At 40.8% G+C, this 7,017-nt stretch overlaps 1 non-coding gene across 1 annotated transcript; it reads left to right on the forward strand.

Annotated features, from left to right (window-relative positions):
• Positions 1-2,717: 2,717 nt before the first annotated feature.
• Positions 2,718-2,790, forward strand: TRNAF-GAA. Its single transcript has one exon. It is a non-coding gene; the product is annotated as a tRNA-Phe (tRNA).
• The last annotated feature ends 4,227 nt before the right edge of the window (positions 2,791-7,017 follow it).

Genomic DNA, 7,017 nt, shown 5'->3' on the forward strand with positions numbered 1-7,017 from the left:
TTAGCAGACATTATTCTGTATTAGAGGGAAATTTCTCTTAGATTCCACAAAGCTCTGGATCACAGAATCATTTTTATTTATTCATCCGCCTGCTATCATTGGCTTTTGAAAACGCCACTTGTTCATTTGTAATGAAAAGTAAATGGAAAACTACGTCTTTATTAGCTGCTTCTAAAGTTTATATTCCTTCAGCCAGCATTCATTCCTCCTGTAGCAATATGTAATACTGTATGTTTGTATGTTTTTTATAATTTGTATGTTTTTTATATAAATATAAAAATAATATATCCTGAGATGGAATTAACAGTATTTACCTTTTCCCACCAGTTTTATTTACTCTGTGGTTATAGCACTGCAGGCTGTGAAACAGATTCAGTCAACATTTTCATAGCAGCACCATTAGCAGGACTCATACTACTCTGCTGATGTTTCACGTTGGCTCTCTCCAAAATCTGCCCTGTAGGAGTGAACCTAGAAACACACACCAGAGTTCAGTTTGGTCCATCACAAAACATCATGCAAAGTAAATATTCATGGACGTATGTATCTGCAAAGGCTTTTTATGTAAGTATTAATCTCCAGCTTCAAGAAAGAACAGTCTTCTGAGGCTAACAAATGGAGCTGGATAAAACCCATTGTAAACAATTCCTGCAATATTGAAAATGTCAGCTATTATGCATTCAGTGTACCACTACTCCCACAGACATTTCCCTTGACTGATGTTTCCCATAGCTGAATAAAATGCTCCAACCCAGTATCACACTACTTTCCCTGAGCATTTTTCCTAAGCAATCTCTTCTAACCTTTGTCAACTTTTTGCACTCGTGTTGTGATTAACACATAATGAGAGCAATAAAATAGATTAAAATACACCTAGCACACAAATCTCAAGTATTTGCTGATGGATAATCATTAATGAATGGAAAAGGCAAAAAGTTCCCAATAGGTTCTGAAAAGATTGCTTCCAAATACGACGTTGCTCTCAGCAGCTTGCTAGAAGCAAGTATGAATTAACTGATGGTAAAATGTATGAATGATGCAAAGACTGAGGAGGTGGTAAAGTCTTTATTACAGGAGAGGCACGGAAACAGATAAGTATTCAGATACGTTGTACAACTAAATGAAAAATGTGGGTCATTGGAAGCAAAAGATGGAAACTTATGCAGATGGAAGGAGGAGCTTTGGAGAAGGGACTCCTTTTGCAAAGGGCTAAAGGCTAGAATGGGACAGCAGCCAATACTCCATAGTCACATTAAGAAGTCCTAGGTGAACCCTGGAGGTGTGAAGAAATGACGACTGTGTGAAAGGGACTCTTCTACAGGGATGTCTGACGTTAGTCTTCTCTCTGCTGGGATTGTGAGCAGACTTAGCAAAAGGTTTTAAAAGTTTAATTAAAAAAAAAAAGAGAGAGAGAGAAAAAGCCATCGAAAATAGACACATGCACACACACTAAAGACAAAAAAAAAAAAAAAAAAGCAAAGAAATAACAAACCAACAACAAGTGAGATATAAGATTTTAAAGACTGTAGAAAATGCCATGCGGTGTTTGATCACAGGTGCTTGATTCTTTATCACACTAACACGAGAAAAAAAAATGACCTAATTGTTACAGACAGATATTTCCTTTGGCAGCTCCTTTTTTCTTTCTTCTGATGGGGAATATAACAGGAACTACTTTGTGGGAGTGCTGCCTGATACATTTTCCCTGGAATTAAAACCTGGTTAAACCATGAGACTTGTAAAACATCAAGGGAAGAGATGGTGTCTCCATTAATTGCTTTATTCAGAGAAAGAGGTTGTATCCTTCTAGACTTTTTATCAAAAGCAGTTAGATTCAGCCAGAAGGGAATGGAATGGTGTTGTTCATAGTGTGAAATATGTAAGTGAATATACAGATAGAAACCACAGTTGCAGGAGTTAATGAAAACTGTTCTTCTTTGCTCAGAGCCTGGAGCTGGTATAACATAAAATACATGGAGACAATCAAGATGACTTTCTTCAAGTCCTGCTGCAAATCTGGTTGGAGCAAAGAAATGAATACATCTGCCAGGACCAACTGCTACAACTACCTACCACTACTCAACTGTTCTTACTAACTTCTTCATTACTAGTTTTTAATACTCAGGTGGTGAGAGGAAAGTGTAGCACTTTGTATGGACCTCATGGCTGAAAGTTTGCTTTTGTAAACTCATTCTGAACGTGGTATTGAAATACCCTGTATACAGTCCTCTCCATAATGGGAATATGGGATGTTTCTTAGTTCCAAAGTGCAACTACCTAAACTTTGACTTTAGGTTAGTGCATCTGGATTTCCCCTCACCTCCACCTGAGTTCAGGGAGGTAGTGTTAGAAGGGGGAGAAAAGCTCCAAGCAAACATTTTGGAGTAAATGACAAGATTCAAAGAGATGGGAAGAAAGCAAGGACAGGTGAGAAGAATCTGTCAGAGTTCTGACCCCCCACTTTCACAGCTGAAGCACGTCTTGGTTTCTTTCTTGTGCTATCATGAAATGGCACGAAGTGCTGGAGCTGTTGCTTGTCATTATTTCATATTCATCCTCTTCTAATGAGCACCAGAGGAGATCAGATGCCAAATAGATAAGGACTCAGAGAAAATCTGAGAAGGTGATGTTTACACTTTACTGAACAAACACTATACTGAACTGTAAAGCTCTGAAACTTATTTACATTTGGGTCATGTAATTATTTGTGCCAGAGTGCTGAAGTAGCTCAGCTGGGAGAGCGTTAGACTGAAGATCTAAAGGTCCCTGGTTCAATCCCGGGCTTCAGCAGTAGTTTTTTCATAGTTTTCTGGGTTTCAGGTGTGGCTTGTACAAAACAGACATGGCATGGAGATGTGGCACAAACTGGAGTCCAGGAGTTAGAATCATAGAATCAACAAGGTTGGAAAACACCCACGGGATCACCCAGTCCAACCATCCACCCATCACCAATAGTTCTCATTAAACCATGTCCCTCAACGCAACGTCCAAACGTTCCTTAGACACCTCCAGGGTCAGTGAGTCCACTACGTCCCTGGGAAGCCCATTCCAGTGCCTGACTACCCTTTCAGGGAAGTATATTTCCTAACATCCAGCCTGAACCTTCCCTGGCGCCTCTGCGAGTTGCCCCTCCCCATCAGGGTGTGCTGAGTGGGTGCCGGTGCTGTTAAGGAGGCAAACTTGTCTTTAGACTGGGAAAAAACACCTGTCCATTCATCTCTCTTCATGCCCTCCCGGCTGCACCATTGCTAGTGGAATCTGAACAATGATATTTTGTCATGTCACAGAAGATGGGATTTGAGGCAGGAAGTAAGATGTTTCTAGAGGTGACTGATATAGGTCTGTGTAAGAAAAGGGATCTCCTGGTACAAGCTGTGTTCACTGAAGTGGAATCAGCATTGGTCTGGAGGAGACTTTGAGAGCACTAACTCCCTCTCTGTTGCAACTGCTGTCTGCCAACTTGCCCAGAAATGGAAGAATTATCTTTATCTACCAGGACCCCCAGGTCCCAGGGTCCCCAGGGAAATGGTTTTAAGTTGAGGGAGGGAAGATTTTGGCTGGATGTCAGGGGGAATTTCTTTAAGACGAGAGTGGTGAGGTTCTGGAACAGGCTGCCCAGAGAGGTTGTGGATGCCCCGTCCCTCGAGGTGTTCACTGCCAGGTTGGATGGGGCCCTGGGCAGCCTGGTCTAGTATTAAATGTGGAGGTTGGTGGCCCTGCCTTTGGCAGGGGTGTTGGAACTTCATGATCCTTGAGGTCCCTTCCAACCCGGGCCATTCTGTATTTCTGTGAATTATCTTTACTTCTTAACTTCCAAAGAACTAAAAACTCAGCAAAACTCTACTGGCACTTCCCGTGAGAGTGCTCTATCTGCTAACTGATGAAAATACCTGGGGAGTTACTCAAACACATCCTCCTCCAAGTTTACAGCTTACTGTTTGTATACATGGGCACCCAGAAATTGGTGTATGAACAGCAGAAAATAACACTGCAGGAAGAAATGATTTGCCTAGCAACCAGAAATGATTACTCCAACTATAACTCCCAGTCTTTCCTTATGGATGTCCACATGAACCGCAAAAAATCAAACTGGATATTGGCCCTGAGGGGTTACTGATGTCAGCACTGTAATAATTACTACTAATTATTATGGAATGAGAATAATAGGACACTCTCCATAGCTAGGAAATGGTCGGATGAAAGTAAATTGAAGAAAAGATGTAATAGTTCAGTAAAGGTCCTGACTGTGTTGATGAGACTGGAACAACGGTAGGATTTACAAAAATACTGTGATAAGAACACAGACATGGATAATTCCAGTAGTGAAGGTAACTCACTCTGCTCCCAGGCAAGTAGAAAGCCAGTGGTAGGACAAATGTACACCTCCCCCTTCTGAGTGATAATCACAGATTCAAGAAGACTATAAAAAATCACATGCATAAAGTGTTTCTTCCCCTGTGCATTTCTCCTGGCAGCTGTCAACCTGAGAGGTAACGTTTGCTCTATTCAGTAATACAAATTACAACACAGATCGTATACAGACACCAAGAAATGAAAAAGTGGTAACAGATTATTTGAAGTCCCCCAAACATGGGATTGCAATATTCTTGTGAACGGTTTAATGTGTTTTGTTTGTTCCCAGAAATGTACCTTTGAAGCTTTGTGCTTGTTTTGTCTTAAGGCAGCTTGAAGCAAGGTGCTTGGCCCATGAGCTGAAGCATGAGGATAGTCATGGGTGTGATATTGATCAGTTCTAGTCTCAGAACTGGGCAGGAGAATTAATATTGTGTAACCATTGTTAATGAGCTCAAGTGAACCCCGAAATCTTCTGGTTTTGGTCCTATTAAGAGTGACATATAGGGAAAAACAGTTGATTTCATATTGAAACTTTTTACAGTAAACTATTGAACTGCCCTATTGAACTGTCTTCCATAGGAGCCAAACTTGAACTCCTGCTTTCACAGACTTCAGTGATCTTTAAATACTGCAGAACAACAGCTCTGGAAGGAAGGGGAAGGGAAGAAAGTGATTTTACTAAACCCATTAATCAATTGACTGCAGCTCAAATTAATTTTTATGCATATTTCTTCTCACTTGTCAAAACACAAAGCAGATGTTTTAGCAAAAAGGAGTCTACTCAAATTATTATCATATGATATGAAGGGAAAGCATGGGGAAGGGGAAGTCTTTCAGTGGGCAGTTTTTCAGGTGAACATTTATTACTGAGAATTACGCATTGACTGTGTCCGCTTTAAAACCAAGCCTTGGCAAATTTAAATTATATATTGAAAAAAAGGCCAACGCAAATCCTTGAGCATGTTATCTATATTGTTTCTGACTTGTCATTCTTTATCGGGCAATTAAGTGCAACACGACATTTTCTTGACAAAGTAGCTCCATACAGCTGTTTATTTCCCCAGACGAAACACAAAGCAAATTAGATTGCATGCATCCATAAATCTTTGTGGTTGCAGCTGTAGCAGGGGGGGAAAGATGGAGAGAAGGGAGGGATGACACATGGAGATCTATAGAAAAGATCACTATCATCTTCCAGCTTAGTTTTGCTGTGTTTTCTTTATTGTCACCTTCAATTTAAAAATGATAAGCATCATGTTGCCTGGTGATAGTCCTATCTGTTTATGGATTTCAATACGTGGGTGCCTGTGGAAGGTACCTCACAGCTTTAGATAGCAAGCCACTGTACCTTGATGTGAAACTGGTGGGCAAACTGTGACCTCCAATAATGAAGTAACTTGGATAAATTTAGAGTTTTGGGGGAAAAAAAAGCCAAACAAACAAAAATTTGGGGACACCTTAAGTACATTGTGCTACATCAGTTAAATCCTAGCCCTTATCCAGGCAGAACTCAGGCTTGTGCATCCAAGCCCAGTTCATTAATTCAAAGCTTATCCAACTCACCTGTGTGTGATAAATGTGCACTGGTATTTGCCAGTCAACAGACCCATGCTGACCCTGGCAAATGCTAGATTGAATTTTGCCCAGTGCAGACGCAGTCACTGTGACCTGTGTTGTTTGCAAACCTCAAAGATAGAAGGAACCAAAGAGATTCCAGGCCTCCCCTGGGTCTATTTTCCTGAAGCAAAACTGATTAGCCATTTCTCTACACTAGCTGGCAAACCATCTTAGTGCTGTGTTTACATAAATCACAATAAGCCTAATTCAGGCAACAAGCCATGTGCAAACAGAAATCATCGCCAGATGCTCCTGCAGACAAGGACACTGAAGAAACCATCAGCTAATTCAGTCACCAGCTCCCATGATTCCAGATTTTATGTTGGTAAACTTGGAGTAATGGAGCCCAGGAGATGTGAGTAAGAAGATTTGGAGATTTGAAGCCCTTCAGTGCATTACAATAACATGTCAGAGAGCACTTAGGGCAGTAATGTTTTGTGATCAATTACAAATGCTTTTCACTTACACTGCAGGCATCTGAATTTTATCCTATGCAAAGTCTATAGTATATTCTCTCAAATATACTTTTTCTTTAGGGAAGGAGGTGCTTCTTGTATTTTCCAGAAGGAAGTCATTCTGTCAATCGCTGGTTGGATATTTGGAAAAATTTCTTCTCAAAAGGAGTGGAACAGGCTGCTCAGGGCAGCAGTAGAGTCACCAGCCCTGGAGGAGTTTAGGAAACATGGATTTGCAGAACTGAGGGACATGGTTGAATGGGCATGGTGGGGATGGGTTGGGGTTGGACTTAGTGATCTTGGAGATCTTTTCCAACCTTAATGATTCTGTGAGTGGGCATGGTGGTGATGGGTTGACAGTTAGACTAGATGATCTTGAAGGTCTCTTCCAGCCATAACGATTCTATGATTCTAATGCAGGCTAGTCTTAATCACAGATATCCATGAACAGATTATTTGGAGTATGCATTATCATTGCTTTGGATCAGGCAAAACCAAATGTGGAGTAACTCAAATGGCTTTGGAGGTTTTTGTGCCCTCGAACAAAGGTGTTGTTTGTCCTTACAAAAATAATTTGTGAAAAAAAAAA

Source organism: Gallus gallus, chromosome 2, assembly GCF_016699485.2.
Source record: "Gallus gallus isolate bGalGal1 chromosome 2, bGalGal1.mat.broiler.GRCg7b, whole genome shotgun sequence".
Lineage (NCBI taxonomy): Eukaryota > Metazoa > Chordata > Aves > Galliformes > Phasianidae > Gallus > Gallus gallus.